Below are 20,691 nucleotides of genomic sequence, written 5' to 3' on the forward strand. Positions count from 1 at the left end.
TGGTTGGCCCAGGGTTCCTGGTAACAGTTGCCCAGGCTGCACATTGCACAACTCTGGTGTCATTTCACTTCATGGTCATCAGAGACAACATCTAATCATAGATTTCTGGCAGAAGACAGTCAAGTGGCGATACAGAGGCTGACAGCAGGGTTCATGATTCCACCCCACCCCACCCCCACCCTCCGCACCAGGCAGAGGTCAAGCCCTCTCTTCTCAGAACATCAAGCCCTGCTACCTCTCTGCCACAAGGATCCTAGAAGCTAGAAACCAAGGGCCCATTATGCACAGATCCCCAGCTGGAAGATCCCCACCCTGTCTCATCCAATACCTTGGTGACTTCATCTCCTGCCTCAGGGCTCTCTGGGGCCTCGGAATGGGATTTCTAAGAGGGATGGAGGGACATCCAAGGACCCTCAAACCAGGTCACTGTGCAAAGAGGGAAACAGGAAGGGGAAAGAGGCATCCAATGAAACTCAGAGTCAGCTTCAGGCTCGCTCTTTTTTTTTTTTTGGCTTTTATTGTTGTTCAGTTGCTCAGTCATGTCTACTTTCAAACCCCATGGACTGCAGCACGCCAGGCTTCCCCATCCTTCACTATCTCCCAGAGTTTGCCCAAACTCATGTCCATTGAATTGGTGATGCCATCCAACCATCTCATCCTCTGTCGCCCCCCTTCTCCTCATGCCCTCAATCTTTCCCAGCATCAGGGTCTTTTCCAATGAGTCGGCTCTTTGCATCAGGTGGTATTTTGGGCTACGCAGGGTCTTCATTGCTGCATGTGGGCTTTCTCTAGTTAGGGCAAGCAGTTGTGGTGCATGGGTTTTTAATTGTGGTGGCTTCTCTTGTTGCAGAGCACAGGTTCTAGGCGCATGGGCTCAGTAGTTGTGATGCATAGGCTTAGCTGCCCCATGGCATGTGGGATCTTCCTGGACCAGGGATCAAACCCATGTTCCCCTCATTGGCAGGCAAATTCTTAACCACTGGACCACCAGGGAAGTCCTAGGCTCTGTCTTTAAGGGGCAAGTCTAGAATTTAAAGGGGGTTGCATAAAAAGAAGTAACAACTGGGTATAGTGACTTCCAACATCCAGCAGCATAGTGGAAAACAAAATAACTTGTGAAATGTAATAAGTGACATTAATATAATATATACTTTACAATTATGGTCATTTTAGCAAATGCCTTCTGAACCATACCCTAATTAATGTATATCTTTAAGTGAATCACACACAACCTACCTTCCTCTGAATTTCCTTGATAGCAATACTAAAGTACTAGCTTCTGTGGACATAAGTTAATAGACCATTGTCATCTGTTGGCAAGGGTGCTTATAACTTAAGAGAGAAAAAGAATAGTAAACTAAGAATATTTTAAGCTTTTAATTTACATGTGGATTTTGTTACAGACCTGGGGTGCAGACAGATGGTTTTTATTTCCCTTTGATGTGTACTTGATGAACAGGATTCTTTAGAGAAGATTCATAAATGGAAAGGCTTCTTAATGTGGAGAGAAGTATTGCGGTTAGCCAGTGCCACCTGCTGGCAATCTGGGGGTACTGCAGGACAGCTATATTTCAGAGTGAGGGGAGAAATTTTTTTAATTTATTTTTTAATTGAAGGATAATTGCTTTACACAATTTTGTTGTTTTTTGTCAAACCTCAACATGAATTAGCCATAGGTATACATACATCCCCTCCCTTTTGAAACTCCCTCCCATCTCCCTCCCCATCCCACCCCTCTAAGGTTGATACAGAGCCCCTGTTTGAGTTTCCTAAGCCATACAGCAAATTCCCATTGGCTCTCTATTTTACATATGGTAATGTAAGTCTCCATGTTACTCTTTCATACATCTCACCCTCTCCTGTTTAGGAGCTAAGTCGTGTTGGACTCTTTTGAGACCCCATGGGCTGTTGCCGCCAGGCTCCTCTGTCCCTGGCATTCTCCAGGCAAGAATACTGGAGTGGGGATCTTCCCAACCCAGGGATTGAACTAGCGTCTCCTGCATTGCAGGTGGATTCTCTACCATTGAGTCACCTGAGAAGCCCCGAGGGGTGAATTGTTATCAGGAAAAATCCAGGCAGCGGAGAAATTCTTAAGGTTGAGGGAAAGATATAAAGGTTGTATAGAACAGACAGTAAACAAGCAATGCCACAGTCAAGAAGGTTTCACAGGGATTCTAAGCTCTCACACCTAAAAGAAAATTACCTCATTTTGTTTTCTGGGGAGGAGTACATTTTCCAGAAGAAAAATATCAATTATGTATCAAAATAACCAGTATGCCTTATGCACCATAGTTTTCAATATATTCCTTCAGGAGATCACCCTCACCCCTATCATAGTATGTATCCACTTTAGAAGAAAATGGAAAAGGTTCATTTTTCAGAAACATGCTTTAGCTGGCTGCTGGGCATGTCTCTTCCTAAAAGCAAGAAATCCTTGAACTGGACCAACTTCATCATCCCACTCCTTTTATTCTCAACTATATGAGACTATACCATCTTAGCCATTGGCGTTTCTTTTCTCTTTTTTTCCCACATCCAAATGAAGACATTCGTGGGTTAAAACAAACAAACAGAACAACCAACCTAAGGAGGACACACCAGGCCTTCCTGGTGGTCCAGTGGTTAAGACGCCACACTTCCAACGCCGGGAGTGTGGGTTGGATCCCTGGTCAGTAAACTAAAAGGGGTTTCCCTGGTGGCTCAGTGGTAAAGAACCCGCCTGCCAATGCAGGAGGTGTGGGTTTGATCCCTGGGTCAGGAAGATCCCCAGGAGAAGGGAATGGTTACTCACTTCAATATTCTTGCCTGGAGAATTCTGTGGCCAGAGGAGCCTGGTGGGTCGTAATAGAAATCAATAGAGACTGAGCGATTAATCAACAGCTACAGTGAACTAAGATCCCACATGCCTCAGGGTGAAGCCAAAAAAATTAAAAAAGAGGACACAGCAGAGCATTCAGATTACAAGGCGGTTTATTGAGTTAGTGGCACGTGAGCAAGTTCTTCCGGTAATCAGCAAATGCAGGCATCAGTGCGTTTCAGAGGAGTTCAGAGGAAAGAGAGGCTGGTGGGGTCAGAAGGGCCTGGAGCCCAGGGCCTGGTCACCTGGTGACGTGCAGAACTCTCTAGAGGGGCCTGAAGCTCATCTCAGGGGCAAGTGGGTGCAGATGCCCCCATACTTAGAAAAGCAACTTTCATGCCTCACTCCTCCCTGAAAAAGAAACAGGGGAGGGGAAGGTGAGGGCTGATAATCACTGAGAAGCAGCAACCAACACTTTGCTTCTCATCAACCCAGAAAGAACTTCCTCCAAAGAAAGAAGAAAATTCCTAGTAGCTTCCCAACTTCCTGTGTGGGCTCTGGCTATAGCTCCAGTGATGCCTCTGCCCTGTTTTTTGGACCCCCAGGGAGCTGTTCGCCCCAGAGGGACTGAGGTGGGGCAGGGGGGCATACACTCACAGGTTCTTCTGGCAGTATTGCTGCAGCGCTTTTTCCGCCACATTCTCCATAAAGTCAGGCCTGGAGACTTCCTGCGGGACCGTCACGGTGATGGGGAAGGAGTTGAAGAGCTTCACAACACCTTGGTGAGGCTGGACCGAGTGCTGGGGTCGGAGCTGTGGGAATTCACCTGGAAGGAGAAAAGGTAACAAGGGTTGGGGAAGACGGTCAACCCAGACTCAGCTGGCAACTCAAGTAAGGCTTCATTCGGATCTGTGGACCCCTTTGCTTTTCCCTAACCTGCAGAACTATACAACTTGGTGAACAGAAATGCCCTAACTCAGAGACACTACTTTGTGGGGGTAAATGCCTTCCACAAAGGACCAGCCCCGGGGGAGCCCCACCAAGTAAAACTTGGTTTCCGAGATGCCATGTTTCCTTTGGGCAGCAACCAGCTAGACAGGGAGAGAAAAAGAAAGGTTTCCCGGTACTAGAGAGATGCTGCTTATCACTGGAGGAGAACAATGGGCCAATTCACGAGGCATGCTACGTGGGACAGGACAGCTCTCCGGAAAGAGAGCTCTGCAGCCAGGCAGACAGGGTGATCACCCCTCAGGTAGGAGATGCTGGGTAAGCTGGTGAACCTCACCATTTCCTCACCCGTAAAATAGGATCGTGACACTCCACCTCATCAGGTGATGAGGTCTCCGTGCACCGCTGTGCCTGAGTGTTTGCTTCCTGCAGTAGGACAAGTGCTCCATCGAAAGCAGACATGCCCCCGTGAACATCTTGATCCCGTTTCACCCCCGGGGAGGACCACGCGACCTCCAGACTGCACCGTGAGTGCAGCTGCCGGGTGTGGCCAGCACGGACTAACCGTGGAGACCTGATAGTCCTGGTCGTCGTTCTGCGTGAGGCTGGCCAGCTGGGACTCCCAGGTGGACTGCTCCTTCAGCTGCTTGAGCAGGGCCGACGTGTTGAGCATCTTCTGCTGGTAGGACTGGAGCAGCTGGTCCTACAGCCTGCTGAACTTCTCCGCCAGCTGCAGGGAAGCGTTCAGCTGCTGGCGGAGCAGCGTCTGAGTCAGGTTATTGGCAGAACAGTCTGCCCAGAGATGGAAAGAACAAAAACAAATGGCAGAAATGTGAAGGGAGAGCTCAACAGGGATGAAGACAAATGGCAATCGGGCCACGCAGCCAGGACCTGAGGCAGAGCTACTCTGAGGGCCGTCTTTCCACCATGCGTTCGCTGTCAGCCCAAGACAAAGCAGAGAGCCCGACCTGAGTGTGAATCAACACATAGTATCTCCATCAAAAAAGTCTTGCTCTGGGAGACAGTGTCAGCTGAACTAAATTATTTCAGTAACATCACTGATTTCTCTTTGGGTGCAAGACCCTGCCTCGCTGGAGATTGGCAAGGAGGGGCATTGTCCACACCTCAAGAAGCAAGGATTTCAGGGCTCCATGTGCAAAGACCAGGAGCTCGTATCACTGCCCTCGTGCCCCCAGGAATCATTTCCAGAAATGGTGGACATTACCTGTAGCTGCCATTTGTGTGGTACTGCTATGCCCCAGGCATCACTGAACGCTCTGGATAGCGGTGATCTCTAATAGTCTGATGCACTCTGACGTCCAACAATGAAACTGAGGGGCACAGAGCTAAATCGTTTACCTAAAGTCATAGGATGAATGATTTGGGAGGTCAGAATGGTGAACTCAAGGCTTTAACTCTTAAACTTGGGCTCTTCCTATTGAGTCTGTGGCTCTGCAAAGTTCTCCAACTTTGCCTGTATCCATAGAGTTGGAAATTCTGGCCCCAAGAACCTGGCTAGCAGAAGAGCCAGCCAGGATCCTCGGACCACGAGCACACAGGAAGTGAGGGGGTCCAGGTTTGCCCATCTGCCCAGAGTGGCTGGCTGCCAAGCTCACCAGAGAGTAGGGAAGTTCATTGCTTTTGGTCCCCCCACACCCCCCCACTCCACCCACTGCAGGAGGTCAGGTAGACAAGGGTTGGAAACAACGCCCGCTCTCTTTAAAAACTACTGTTTTCTCTCCCTTAATTGTTGAAAACTATCCCCAAAAGAGCACATGAAACTCAAGCAAGTCAAGGAAAAGGAGTTCTTTGCACGCTTCATCATGCTGGTTGTAATCATTTCTATTGGTTTAGGTTTAGTCACTAAGTCATGTGAAACTCTTTTCGACCTCATGCCCACCAGGTTCCTCTGTCCATGGGATTCTCCAGGCAAGAACAGTGGAGTGAATTGCCATGCCCTTCTCCAGGGGATCTTCCTGACCCAGGAATAGAACTGGGGTCTCCTGCATTGCAGGCAAATTCTTTACCAACTGAGCTAGGAGGGAAGCCTTTTGATCATTTCTATTATATTAAAATAAAACATCAGGTGGGGCAAGACATAGGATTATGAACAATAAGCTGGGTTGAGAAATATGTACAATGACTAACCTTAGCTCTTCATGCCAGGGAGTCACTGAAAATAAGGACAGTCATTGAGAACCAGGATGGAAGCTAGAACCGCGGCTCTCTCCTGGGGCAGTGCTGTCCCCACGGGTACTTGACAAGGTCTGAAAATACTTTCGGTTGTCACAACTGGCAGGGTAGGGGGTGGGAGGTTATTGGAGGCCAGAGATGCTGTGAAATGCCTTACGGTGCCCAGGGCAGCCCCCATCACAACGAATGATCTGGTCTAGGGACTTCCCTGGTGGCCCAGTGGTTGAGAATCTGCCTTGCAGTGCAGGGTCACGGGTCTGATCTCTGGTTGGGGAACTAGGATCCCACATTGCATGCTGCAACAACTGAACCCATCCACTGCAATACAGGACACAATGAGGACCCCTCATGCCACAGCTAAGACCCTAAGCAGCCAGATAAATAACAGTTTTTAAAATAAATATTTGAAAAAAATGATGAAATCTATCATTAAAAAAAAAAAAGAACAATCTGGTCCAAAATGCCAGGAGAATGGAAATTGCAACAGTTCAGTCTGGAGTTCCCAGGCAGCACATGCTCCAAAGGTTGCAAGCACCTTGGATAAGAAGTCATAAATAAAAAATTTTAAAAAAAGAAGTCATAAATCTTCCTTGGTGTATAAAAGAAAACCAGTGTTTCAGGAAGTTGTGATCAGTGACCGTTAAGATCAGTACCAGGGAAAAAAAAATTTAAAAAAAATCAGTACCAGGGGCACCAATCTGAGCTTGGGCATCAGTAGGTCTCTTCTTCTGGCCCTAAGGTGACTTTCTCACTGCGAGGTACTGTGTGATTTACGGTTTTCTAGCTATTATATTTTATGGGCTATACCCAAGAGCCGCACTTGTGAACTCACCTCACTTCTTCATAGATCAGCCTCATATAGCACTTGTACTTTTGCAGTGGCTTCTAAAATTACAGCACTGAGATTAGGGCGTTCGACTCTGAAGGCCCGGCCCAGGCACCCAAAAGAATTAAGTAAGAGCAAAGATAATTAACTCTTTCCTTCCGAGCATAAACTTTTGTGAGCCAAGAAGTGTGTCTCTGCTTTTATAGCTGTTACCTCCAAGTAGGAAGAATTCAGTTCCCCTGATAAAACAGAGAGTAACATCGGAAGAGAGCTATTTCCTTTGCCTCAGGGACCAACCAACCACAGGGAAGGTGGCCAGGAAGTGAAGGTACCACAAGGAGAGACCTGTATGTTCAGGGCAGAGGACACGGCAGCACTGCTGGGGAATGCACGCCAAACACCCCGCAGGAGGGGTGTCCTGAATCCTGAGCAGGTCACTGAACCTTCTCTAACTCAGCCTCCCCCTCTGTAAGACAAGTAGCCACCCCAGTTATCCTAGGGAGAAGAGTAAATGTGAACTGTTTAGAAGCGTGTTCAGTAACAAACACACGGCAAGAGTTTAACAGAGTCCACACTGTCGAAGGGTTTCCTCGATGGCTCAGTGGCAAAGAATCTGCCTGCCGACGCAGGAGACTCAAATTCGATCCCTGGGTCGGGAAGATCCCTTGGAGTAGGAAGAAATGGCAACCCACTGCAGTATTCTTGTCTTGGAAATCCCATGGACAGAGGAGCCTGGCGGGCTATATAGTCCACAGGGTTGCAAAGAGTTGGACACGACTTAGAGACAAAACAACAGTAACAACATCATACTGTCTAAATTTTCATCATCTGCAGCCAAAAATGAGGATGTCTACTAGGTTTGGCCCTTGGGGACAGACTAACTGGAGGAAGTCACAGGATTACAGCTTTTTAAAGCACGGCTGCCCTTCCTACAGTCAGCCTGTTAACCGTGGACTGATGCGGTAAGTATTGGGTTGGCCATAAAGTTCTTCGGGTTTTTCCACAAGATGCTATGGAAAAACCTGAGTAAACTTTTTGGCCAACCCAATACTTTGTATTCTGTCTCCCAACTTTGGGGACAACTCTGCATCTTAACCCTCAACCCCAGATGGGGATCCAGGCAGAACTGAGCAAAGGACCCCTCTCCCACCAACAGCCACAACTGGAAGGTAGCAGAGTTGGCATTTGAACTCCCACCCGCTTGACGCCCTAAAGGCAGCCCCAGTGAGGTGCTGGGAACCTGAGGACACAGGAGGCCAGGGGGTCTCCGACTCATTCACTCACTCACTCAGGGAGTTCCAAGATCTCCTGGCACTTCTCACACTGGTCCTTCATCCACAGGCATCCCGTGGATTGTGGTGGATTTCCTTGCACACGGCGCGGTCACTGTTTTCTGGGAACACACAAGGGAAGTCACACAGAGCAACATGGGCCGCCCCATCTCTCTGAGCCCTTCCATACCGCTGTCTGGCCCTTTGAGATGGTTCTGCAGGCAGAGCAGGTTGGCATCTGGCTGCCTGCCTGCAGAAAGACACAGGCTTGGGTCAGCAGTGGGACTCCCTGCAGCAGGACCAGAGGTGGTTCCCGGGGCCCCCTGAGCTGGGTATGGCCTCCCTCTCACCACTCCACTCTCCCACCTCCACGTTTTCTGAGCTGTCCATACTTCTCTTTGGCATCATAACCTGTTTTGCTCTGCATTCTGTCTGGCTCACTTCTCTCCCCCTGGCCAAGCAGCAAGCCCCTTGAAGGCAGGAGTAAGATTCATATGGAACCTCCTTATAACACAGGGCGCCCCCCACCCCACCTTACGACATGCAGTAAATGCTTCTTCAAGTCAATTTGTTGTTTAGCGCTAAGTCACGTCTGACTCTTTTGTGACCCCACGGACTGTAGCCCGCCAGGCTTCTCTGTCCATGGGATTCTCCAGGCAAGAATACTGGAGTGGGTTGCCATTTCCTTATCCAGGGGATCTTCCTGACCCAGGGATTGAACCCATGTCTCCAGCATTGGGAGGTGGGCTCTTCACCACTGAGCCGCCAGGGAGGCCCATTCACGCCCACACCCTCCTGTATTTCCAATCCTTTACAAGCCAGACCCCGGTGCGAATCAAACTCTAGCATTTAGGAGATGGGGTTGGCCAACCAGTGTCTATTGATTCACTGACAGAAGACACTTCTAAAAGTTTTGGCTTTTCTTGTTCATTCAAAAGATACTCACTGTGTGCCCATTCTCTACCAGACCCTAAGGTTATAGCCACGAACAGCTTTCTTAACTGTACAGTTAAGTGATTATACAATTCACTGCCAATATAAGCATGGTGTCCACACAAAGCCACCTGAGTTCCAAGACAAAGGGGTCTAGTTTTCAAGAGCAGTGGTCCACAACCTTTTTGGTGCGAGGGATCAGTTTTGTGGAAGACAATTTTTTCCAAGGACCAAGGGGTGGGGGAGGGGGTTTCAGGATGATTCAAGAACTTTATGTCTGTTATTATTACACCAGCTGCATCTCAGATCAACAGGCATTAGATCCTAGAGGTTGGGGATGCCTGCTCTAGAGGAAACAGGGTCATGCCCACCAGTTTTTGGAAGGAGCCTGGAAAAACTCAAAAGAACACTGGTTCCAAGTCCTGTATGGCTAGATTTGACCAGCCTAAATCCCAGTTTGGATCTTCCCAAACCAGGGATCAAACCCGCATCTCCTGCATTGCAGGTGGATTCTTTACCGCTGAGGCACCAGGGAAGCCGGTGAACCTCTGGGCATGCTCCTACACTCTCCATCAAATGGGGATGGTAGCCCCCTCCCAAGGTTGCTAGGGAGGGTTCAGATGGCATAGGCCAAGTCCTGGGCACAGCTATGAGTATCTAATGCTCCCTACCTCCACAATCCCTTAGCTCCTTAGCTATTTGTACTTTTCTTTAGCATCACAGCCCATCTGACCGGGTAAAGCATCCCACTGAACTGTGAGCTCTCACCCCCCCCCCCTTCTTACCTCCTGAGAATTCCGTCATGGGGAAGCGGCAGGGAGTCCTGTGCAGGTGGGCGTCCATGGCCTGCTGGGCCTGGTGGATCACGTCGTAGAAGGGCTGAAACACATCATGAAAGTTTAGGGGTTCCAACACGGGGAAAGGCAATTTCCGGGCAAAGCGGGATTTGGGATTAAAGAAGAGTGACCCCCCTCGGGAATGAGCTGAAGGGGGAGTAGTACTGAGTGTCCTGGGGCCTCTGGGGAAAGAACCGGTCCTGGAAGAGTTCATCCATGATGTTGGAGGCCTGGTTGACGCTGTCCTCCATGACGTCCATCGCATGGCTCTGCTGCCGGTCATTCTCCATCAGGGAGTCAATGCGATCACCATTGATCCAGAAGTAGAAGGGGCTTTGGTTCAGGAACTCCTCAAGCTGTGAGATGGAGGATAATCAGAGGTGTCTCCCCCTTGTCAAGACGAGCCAGGCCCGTCCCGGCTGCACCTGGGACATCTAGGAGTCACAGCAGGGGGTGGAAAGCCTGGCTGGGAATGGCTCCCCATCTCTGAAATGTCCAGGCCAGCCCCTTCCAATCTACTGACTCCGATGGGGAGGAGCAGGAAGACCTGAAAGACCAAGAAAGTCACAAGACCCACCAGGTGAGACTAGTCTGCTGTCCTCTTTGACCCCCTCCCCAATCAACCAAGTGCCAACTGACAGGACTCTGAGGAAGGGCAAAATTCATGAGTCCTAATTGAGCAAGGCCTGTAGGGGAAGGTAGATGGATATTGGAAAGTGAAGTTGCTCAGTCGTGTCCGACTCTTTGCAACCCCATGAACTGTAGCCTACCAGGTTCTTCTATCCATGGGATTTTCCAGGCAAGAATACTGAGTGGGTTGCCATTTCCTTCTCCAGGAGATCTTCCCGACCCAGGGATTGAACCCAGGTCTCCCGCACTGTAGGCAGACGCTTTACCGTCTGAGCCACCAGGGAAGTCCAGATGGATATTAACATACTAAAAATTCTTAATTCCTTTTGCTAAAGTGGACACAGGGCTCTGCCCTGCCATGGAGCCAATTGTTGCCTTATGCAGCTAAGAATTGCTGGATGAGAATCTTCTAAGATGGCAAATACCTGACACAGGTGCTTTTCACCATCCCACATTACTGCACTCATAGCAGACATTACCAATCGATCATGACACTCTGGGCTCCAATGCAGCCAGAACTAATCTGTAGCAAATAGCATGTGAAACGAAGCTGTGAGACTGTGATTTATCATAAGAAATATATATATGGTCTGGTTCCTGACAAGGAGGTGCTAAATCTCTTGGAATTTCCCGTGATAAGAGCAATCAAGGTGTCTTTGTTTTGTTAGGGAAGTAACATTTTGAAAGTAACTAAAGATGGGGGCTGATTGCTGGGAGAGCCAACTACATGATTAAAGGGTTAGACCTTTCCGCCCCAGCCCCTGATTTCTAGGGAGGGGAGTGGGGCTGGAATTAAATCAATGACGAATGTCCAGTGGTTTAATCAATCGTGCCTGTGTGACAAAGCCTCTATGAAATCCAAAAGGATGGGCTTGGGAAGCTTCTGGGCTGATGAAAACATGCACCAATGAGACACAAGAGACTGCTGACTCAGGATATAAGGCTCCCCACCCTTCCCCATCCCTATCTCTGGGCGTCTCTTCCATCTGGCTGTTCCTGACTTACATCCTTTTATTTTTATTACTTTTTTTAATGGATAACCAATGGGTCACCCATTGGTGGCTTTTTTAAAAATGATTTTTACTTATTTTTGATTTTTAAAATTTATCTCTGGTTGTGTCAGGCCTTAGTTGTGTCACGCGGGATCTCTCACCGTGGTACACAGGCTTAACTGCCCTGTGGCATGTGGGATCCTAGTTCCCCAACCAGGGTTCCCACTCATGTTCCCTGCACTGCAAGGCAGATACTTAACCACTGGGCCACTGGGGAAGTCACCCAAGTTATATCCTTTAATAATAAATTGATTATCTAGTATGTAAAATGTTTTTCCGGGTTCTGTGGGCTTCTTGAACAAATTAATTTAACCCAAGGGGGCAATCCACCCGCAATGTAGGAGATATGGGTTTGATGCCTGGGTCAGGAAGATCCCTGGGAGAAAGAAATGGCAACTCACTCCAGTATTCTTGCCTGGGAAATCCCATGGACAGAAGTGCCTGTCAGGCGACAGTCCATGGGGTTGGAAAGAGTTGGACACGACTTAGTGACTCAACAACAACAAAAGGAAGCGGTCATGGAGCCCTCTAACCTACAGCCAGCCGTCAGAAGCACAGGTGGCCACTCGTGATTGGCGGGTGAAGTCGGGGGTGGGCGTGGCGGGGCGGACTTGTGGGACTGAGCCCTGAAGCTGTGGGGTCTGATGCTGTCTCTAGGTAGATGGGATCCGACTTGACTTAAACTGCAGGGCACCCGGCTGGTGTGGGAGAACCCCTTGGTATGGAAATCCCCACACTTGGAACTCGGTGCAGAATCAAAGAAGCATATTCAAGTTCTCATCCCCCTGCCCGAGCCACGCTGCGCTGAAGGGGCGGGGCCGCTTGTCAGCTGGTGGCCAACCAGTCCTGAGCTGCTTCTGCACGCAGGCACATAGAACTGCACGCAGGTCTGTTTCAGGCAGGGCTTACACTCGTCCCAGAGGGCGTCATGGTCTCATTGCACACCCCCTGGGACGCCTCCAGCTTGGTTTCGGAATCCCTGGTGTCATTCAGGGCGTCCTGGGGGATGACACAGGCTGGCTTAGCCACAGAAACCACGGGCTTCCCCTTCCAGAAGCAGGCATGGGTGCCCACCCCCAACTCTGCCCAACCTGGGCACTTGGGGTGCTTATTTCCATCCCGCTCTGGCTCACAAGCTCCCACATTTGCCACCAGGATGTCCCTTCTCATCTGGTTTTAAGCATCCTGCCATCTTCATCCTGCTCCTTAGTCCTTTCTGGCCACTAGAGCCCATCTAGACATTTTTCTCTGATACTGCACCTACTGTCTTTACCCCAAGACTTCCCTCTTCTCACTAAATACCCCACTTTTCACTCTCAACTTCAGGAATTTAAATGTCATCTTTCAAAAAATAAATAAATAAATAAATGTCATCTTTCAAAGCTTCCCTGAATCTTATTTTTCTATGGCAACCACAGTCCGCAGCATGCCATGGGAATAGGTAAGTTTCTGAAATCAAAATCACACCTGCTCAAAAGTCTCTAAAATGACCATGACATCTGATCCAGTAATTCTGCAAGAATCTATCCCAAGGAATTCCTGCAATCAAGGAAAAATCTGTATGCCTAAAGATATTTGTTACAATATTCACGAATGGCAAAAAAAAAAAAAAAAACCTGGAGTTAACTCAGATGTTCAAAACTAGGGGACAAGTTAAGGAAATAGTAGTACTACAAATGGTAGCTAGGACAGCATTACCAAGGATGTTTGTAACAAATGTTAAATATTATAATAAGCATTTCTCATGTTAAAAAATTCATGAGTTTGAGTACAGCCACTGTCCAAAAACTATAGAGGAGAAAAAGTAGTAAGAAGTAGATCAAACACAGGTATCCTTAGATACCTAAGGAATTGTCCTAAAGTAAAAAGATTATGGAGAAACTTTTCTTCTGCTGCTTTTCTATACTAAAATCTTGAAAAATAGCTGTTTTACTCTTCAAAGAATTAAGTAGACCATCCATACCCCCAGATGAAGCTGCTCTAGGAATGTCTGACCAGGAGGAGCCAGGTGGAATCTTCTCCTGCTCCATGTCCCCTGTCCCCCTGGTCTGTGTCCACCGCCTCTTGCTCCCAAATGGGGAAGGCCACCACACCTCCTATGAGGCCAATTCAAGGCAATTCCTTTCTTTCCGGTTCCCATATTCCTCAACTGGAGTCTCTTTCCAAACATCATGTGCTTTATAGAACCTGGATTGCCAAATATCAAATTCCGGTGAGAAGCACAAATATTCCCGAACAGGGCTTGCCACTTCTCCGTGGACTCTAGGAGGTTTCTCACAGCATGGCGGGAATTTCTACTCATGCCAAGAAAGGGCATTAAGTTTCAGAGAAAGTTAGAACTGCACCCAGGCCAACATTGCTGCAAGTGGCTACCATGAAACTGTGCTACAAGCTATCAGGAAAAACATAAATGGATTCCCTGGTCAATTGGATTTGGAAAGCACTTGGGTTAAATGAAGTTACATGTGTTTCTTTACTGCAGAACTTCTCTAAGTCTTTATAATGATTTCACCCCACACATTAGGGACCAGAGGCCCCATCTCAGCATCTCTGTCATTAGGGGTAGGGTAGCAATAGGAGTAGAATTTGAGGATACCCTGACAAAGACTATTGATTTTTTAAATAAGCTGGGGTGCCCAGGTGGCGCTAGTGGTAAGAACATGCCTGCCAGTGCAAGAGACATTTAAGAGATGTGGGTTTGATCCCTGGGTCAGAAAGATCCCCTGGAAGAGGAAATGGCCACCTGCTCCAGTGTTCTTGCCTGGAGACTCCCATGGACAGAGGAGCCTGGCGGGCTACGGTCCATGAGGTCTCAAAGAGTCAGACACAACTGAAGCTACCCAGCACAACACAAATAAGCAGTTTCTTGAATGACAGTGGTTTAGTTATGTATGTTCACTGTTGGACTCAGGTGTCTCTTTACAAAATAGACCAGAACTCAGATCTGAGCAATACACTGTGTGCCTGCTGTACCCCCAAAGGTATTACCCACACTAGATAAGCTTCCTAAAGGTAGGGTGCCATCCCCCTTCTAACCCTGACCGTGACAGACCCTACCCAAAGCCAACGCCAGAGCTTGCACACAATCGGGGTTTAGAAAAATCTATTGAAATGAATCTGGCAGCAGGCTTGTAATGAAACCAGATCCAAAATCTCACCTCCTGAAGCTTTCAAAAGCAAATAAACCTTGCCTATTTGTTAACCACAGCCCCTGGCATCAGATGACACAGCGGGGAAGGAAGGTCGGCAGGTCACCATGGCAACCTGGCAGGGCACCTGGAGGAGCAAGGGCCACTCCGTCCCTCCAGCAGAGAGGATCAAGGCGGGGCCACGGAGCTCCTCCTTACCTCTTCTTCGTCTTGGCTTCCCCCAGGGAGCTGTGCAGTAACTTGTGCTCTTCATTGGTTTGTTCTGTTTGGGTCTTTATCTGTTTCACCTCCGTGAGGGCATTTTTAATTTCTTTATTCACATACTTACTCCCCTCAGTGGACACTTCTGCAGGAAAAGGGCAGAGAGGTGGATAATGTGAATAGGTGGTGCTGGGAATACAATCCTGGAACCAATTGAAAGGGTCAAAAAGACCAGTGGATCTAGGGGCTGCCGTGGCTGGGGTCCCCCTGGCAGGCAGCTTTCAGGGTCCCAGCTTCACTCTGACACAGGTTCCATTCCAGGTTCCATCTCCAGGGCGCACTGAAGGCCCAAGGCCTGAGAATCAATTACCCAGCTGCTCTGAAATGCAAACACTGGAGCAGACACACCCAGAGAAATAACCCAGTCTGGCTTGCTTCACTCTGTATAATGGGCTCCAGTTTTATCCATTTCATTAGAACTGATTCAAATGTATTCTTTTTAACGGCTGAGTAATATTCCATTGTGTATATGTACCACAGCTTTCTTATCCATTCGTCTGCTGAAAGATAAACACCAATACAGTATACTAACGCATATATATGGAATTTAGAAAGATGGTAACAATAACCCTATATGCAAGACAGAAAAAGAGACACAGATGTACAAAACAGACTTTTGGACTCGATGGGAGAAGGCGAGGGTGGGATGATCTGAGAGAACAGCATCGAAACATGTATATTATCAAGGGTGAAACAGATTGCCAGCCCAGGTTGGATGCATGAGACAAGTGCTCAGGGCTGGTGCACTGGGATGACCCAGGGGGATGGGATGGGGAGGGAGGTGGGAGGGGGGTTCAGGATGGGGAACACATGTAAATCCATGGCTGATTCGTGTCAATGTATGGCAAAAACCACTACAATATTGTAAAGTAATTAGCCTCCAACTAATAAAAATAAATGGAAAAAAAAAAAAAGAAATAACCCAGTCTGCCCCTGGGGCTCTGGAGAAGCAGCCTAACCAACTGCAGAAAATGTTCAAGGGAAAAAAAAAAAATCCTGGAAGCACAATTTGATGTTTAAGCATCAAAATATAAAATAGTATCCTTTAGGATACAATCCTTTCTGGAATGCAGTTTAAGCAAACATCTGAACTTTGTCTTTGTTCCAATGCATGGTGTCAGGTGAAGGGGACAGGAAGCTGACTTAATTACACCATCCCACAAGGAGACTGTGATCAGACACACCACATCCTTTGACAAATACCATGAGACAATGTTACCAAATTCTCTGGTGCTTATCCTGGGCCAAGCACTGGCTGCAGGCTCCATGTGCATTTTATTTAAGACTCTCAACACCGCCTTCACCTCATTGCACAAATGAGGACGAAGAATCATAGTGAGATCAAGATACTCACCCCCGGTTATACAGCTGGGAGGGCTGGGAGGGAGATAAGACTCCCACCCATCTCTGATCTCAGCATCTGAGTTTCTAACTACTACCCCAGAGAGTTGGTCAGCTCCCAGGATAAGAGTGGAGCAGAGGGAAGACAGGTGTCAGGAAGGACCTAGCAGAAGAGGGGACCCAAAAGCTGGGCTCTGAAGGATGACAAACCCTCCTAATGAATGATATTTTCTCTTTCCTGAACCCAGAGCATTGGTTTTATAGGTGGAAAGGTGGCAGACACAGGTAGAAAGCGTTATGGAAACTCAAGGGGGATGTCCACAGAGGCTCCAATGGTCCAGGTTCATGGAGCTTCATGGGGGGGGGGGGGGGCGGGGGCATGCTGGGCCAAGCTGACTGGGAAGAGAACAGCCAGATGAGATACAAGATCCAGAAAGGGCTTGGGGTCCACTTGAAAGTGCCTGGAAGCCAACCTGACCACAAAGAGCCTGGACCAGCAACAGAGAGCTCAGACAGGGGCCCGGGCAGGGCAAACCAGACCTGATGCACAGGTCAGAGATGGGCTCTGACCCTTGGGGTCCTGACAGAAGGGCACGCCTGGTCACTTACCCTGGAGCTCTTTGTCCGAGATTGCCCGGCCACTCTCCCAGCTGACGGCAGCCCCATCAACAGCAGTAGAGTCTTCATCTTGCCTCCTCCAATTCTGGAATCCTGACACGCCTCTGTTTGGAGAGAACAGGGGACTGTCATGGTAACAGCCAGACAGCCCGCTGGTGTCCATCCCAGCCTGCTGCCTATGCCCTCAGCTCACATCACCGCCTTTTCATCCCAGGGACTTGACAAGAAAGGATCACTCTTGCCACTGGGCACCTTCAAAAGAAAGTGGAGGCAGCAGGGTACCAGGAAGAACCCCAGGAAAGCAGCCTAATACAGAAGAAATAAGGATCTGGGGTTGGAACCACTGGACTCGAGTCCAATCCACCCTCCCCCTGCTCCTCCTCCTCCCCTCTTCCTCCTCTTCCTCTCCTTCCCTCCCCCTCCTCCTTCTTTTCCCATCATAGCTGACTGTACCTGAAAAAGGCACATGAGATTTCTGCATCCAGAGACAGCATCTATCTCAACAAACTCAACTCCGAAAACACCTCTCTTGGGTCACTCATCCAGCCTCTCCCATCCCCCTGAAGTGGGGACTGCAGCCCTGAGAACATCCAGTCCCCTGTTGCTGGCATCACCAATCAATCACAGCACTGTTCCCAAGCCAAGCCTCAACACCTCCCGAAAGTGCTTTTCAAGCGTCTGAAGCAGTGATAGCCTCAGACCCTCTGGGTCAATACAGGGAAATAAATCCATTTATGATCACCAGCGTGCACGAATGGGAGTAGAGTGAGGCGAGGGGGACAGTGGTCTTCAGGGAGGGGCAAGGCCTAAGGGATTGGTGGGTTGGGGGTGCAGTGGGGGGGATGGGGGGCAAGGAGCCTCCCCAGAAGAAGTCCTGCTGGGAGGAGCAGCAGGACTTTCACTTGACTGGTCCCTCTATGCCCACAGCAAGGCCTCTCCCAGGGTCCTCCCACATCACTAGGATGGTCCCTCTATGCCTACAGCAGGGCATCTCCCAGGGTCCTTCCACCATCACTTGGCTGGCTGCCCTGAGCCCTGGACCAGCTGGTCTTACACAATGGATCCTTTCCCCAAAGCTGAAGTTGTTGCAAAACAAAAATCCCTCTCTTTGCCTTCCTGTCCCACCCCGCACCCTTCCTCCCCACAACTGCTCATCTGAACTCACCTGCTTCCCCTAACAAGAACGGGAAGGGGCTCTCCCCTTCCTGAAATGACGCACACCCTGAAGCCGTTCTCAGCTCCTCCACAGGTCCACTGGGACCCTTGGGAGAAAATGAATAAGGCAAGTCTCTCCTGAGACACAATTAGTAAGGCAGCTGGGCTGCGGTCCCTGAGCAGCATGGGGGAGGAGAGCGGGTCACTGCCCTCCCCAGAGATGGTAGGTGGGTAGCTAAGCCAAGGTGCTATTTCAGGTCTGCCAGGTACTGCCCCTGCTGCTCACTGAGGCCTGAAACGCCTGGAACAGGGACAGAGGCTTCGTCATGGCAGAGAGAGAAAGCCAGAGAGAAACACCCCTCCGGCAGAGCACTCCTCCCCCATAAGTGAAGGCTTCGTAGAAATCCATACCCCAGCCTTTGAAATAGGCTGTGACTGGAAGACAGGGCATTGGGTCCTGAAGAAAAGAGACGCAGGGAAGCCAAAGGCAGGAGCACTGGATGAGGAGTCCGGAAACCCAGGGGTCAGTACAGGATCTCCCATCAGGAGCCTGGGGGCCATGGGAGTCATGGAGCTGAGAGCTAGGACAGAGACCTGTCTCCCACCCAATCAGCTCAGAGGTAAGGCAGAACCCAGAAACAGGCTGGGGCTCCCCAAGGCCTGCAACAAGCAGGGCAACCCCCGGATGAGAACACAGCCCCCCCAGTCCCCCAGCCCAGTGTTCTTTCCTTGACACCAAGTCACTGAGATCTGAGCCTCAGTTTCTCCATCTGTAAAATGGACATAATACCGATCTCAGAGATGTGAATGTGTTCTGTAAACACAAGGGTCTTATGTCATCATTGGAAATTCTGACTTCTTCAAAAATAGACGAAGGACCAATTGTGGGCACAGTACCTTTCGGGGAAGTGGGAGGAGGTGGCACGTAGAGAGAGGGACAGAAGAAAGGAAGCAGGCACACAGAGGCCACCTGTGGTCCCTCCCTGCTGCTAAAGTACCTGGGAATTAGCGGGGAGTCCTGTTATCACACCAGATTCTGATTCAGAGACTGCTGTGCTAACAAGCTTGCGGACGATACTAAGGGATTGGTGATACTAGCCCAGGGGCAGTATGAGAACAGCCGCTGTGCCGCCAGATTGCCCTCCTTTTGCACTGACTCCCCTCCCCTCCCATCTCCAGACTAGGGCACCCAGTTGCCAACTGCTCTGATTAAACAAGCCTCTCAAAGGCCCTCCTTTCCCCAGAGGAAGCCATGGGGAAAGACACTGTCATGAAGAGTAAGCTGCAGGGTTCAAAGCCCAAAGCCCAAAGCTTCTCTCCTACTCCCTCCCCAGATACTGGCAAACTCAACCAAAAAGAAAAACAAAACAATTCACCTGTAATTCACACCCTCCAGAGGCAACCATTAGCATTGTGGTATCTTTCCTCTTTTCTGTGCATTTGCATACAACTGGATCCATTACATCCACTACCTTCAAATACACTCTAAAAGCACACTTTTGGGGCTGTGTAATAGTCCGTTAACTGGTGTACCTTATTTTGCATCCCACATGGCTGATCATTTACATTGTAATTTCCAACTATTTTTATAATGAACTCTCAAAAGCATCCTGTTTTAATATCTGTACTTACTCTTAAATTCCTAACCCCACTCTTAAATAGTAATAATCAGCTTCTTTTTTCAATAAGTCCAGAAATTCTGAAAGGTCAAGACTTGGGTTCTAATCCCAATTCTGATACCTGTTTTCTGTTTATCTTTGGAGATTTTTTTCTTTCTGTTTATCCTTCCAGATTTTCATCTACAAGATGTGACCGTTTGAATCAGATGTCTGAAATCTGAAGGAGGTTGTGTGACGTTTCTCTGATGTACTCTGATGCGTTAGGAAGCAGCTCTGCCACTCCAGCAGCAGCGTCAGTTCTCCAAATGTCAATTTCCCCATCTTCACGAAAGGAGGTTCACTAACACTCATCCTGTTTACCCCGCAGAACTGTGATTGGAGTTCATGAACGAAGGGGCTCCCGAGTCCCGGCCTGTGCGCCGACCCCAGCAATTTTCAGGCCCCAACTCTGTTCCCTGGCGATGGGGCTCCAGCCACCTCCCTTCCCTGGACCTTCCGACTCCACCCAAAGCGCCCCTCTGACAGCCCTGGGACTACCAGCGACCACCCTCTCCTCGCCTGGCGGCCCCCCACCCCCACCCTTAAGCTCATCTTCTGGGTGGCGGGGCTCGGCGCAGGGGACTGGGAGAGAGGGGACGTCTCACCCGTCAGCGCCGCCCGCAGGCTCCTCCTGGCGACGCCGCGTGCAGTGCACGATGAGGCTCGCGTGTTTATAGCGCTCCGCTGCGCATACGCCCACTTTGGGACTGGCTCCAAACCTGCAGGACTTAGGCCCAAAGAATGCCGTAGACAGCACCGAGAGCTTTCCGGGCCGGCGCGGGAAGGGTGTGCGGAGATGCGGGGGGGTGGGCATTTGGGGAGGTGGGTCCTGTACAGTACCAGGCGGGGGGCGTAGCGGGGCGCTTCGGCACCTCGAAAGCCTCGGGCGGAGACAGACGCTGGATGCGGGGTCGCACCCAGAGGGCTCAGAGCTAGGGCACGGCGCCCCAAGAGGGGAGAGCGTGAATTAACGTGCACCGCGAGCGCCCAGCTCCGCAGCAGTGGAGCGATGCTCCGCGCCCG

The 20,691-nt window shown here is 49.6% G+C and overlaps 1 pseudogene; it reads right to left on the bottom strand.

Moving 5' to 3' along the window:
* Positions 1-936: 936 nt before the first annotated feature.
* On the bottom strand, positions 937-16,924 carry LOC122431627 (annotated as a pseudogene).
* Between the last annotated feature and the right edge of the window lie 3,767 nt (positions 16,925-20,691).

Source organism: Cervus canadensis, chromosome 30 (assembly GCF_019320065.1).
Source record: "Cervus canadensis isolate Bull #8, Minnesota chromosome 30, ASM1932006v1, whole genome shotgun sequence".
Classification (NCBI taxonomy): Eukaryota; Metazoa; Chordata; class Mammalia; order Artiodactyla; family Cervidae; genus Cervus; species Cervus canadensis.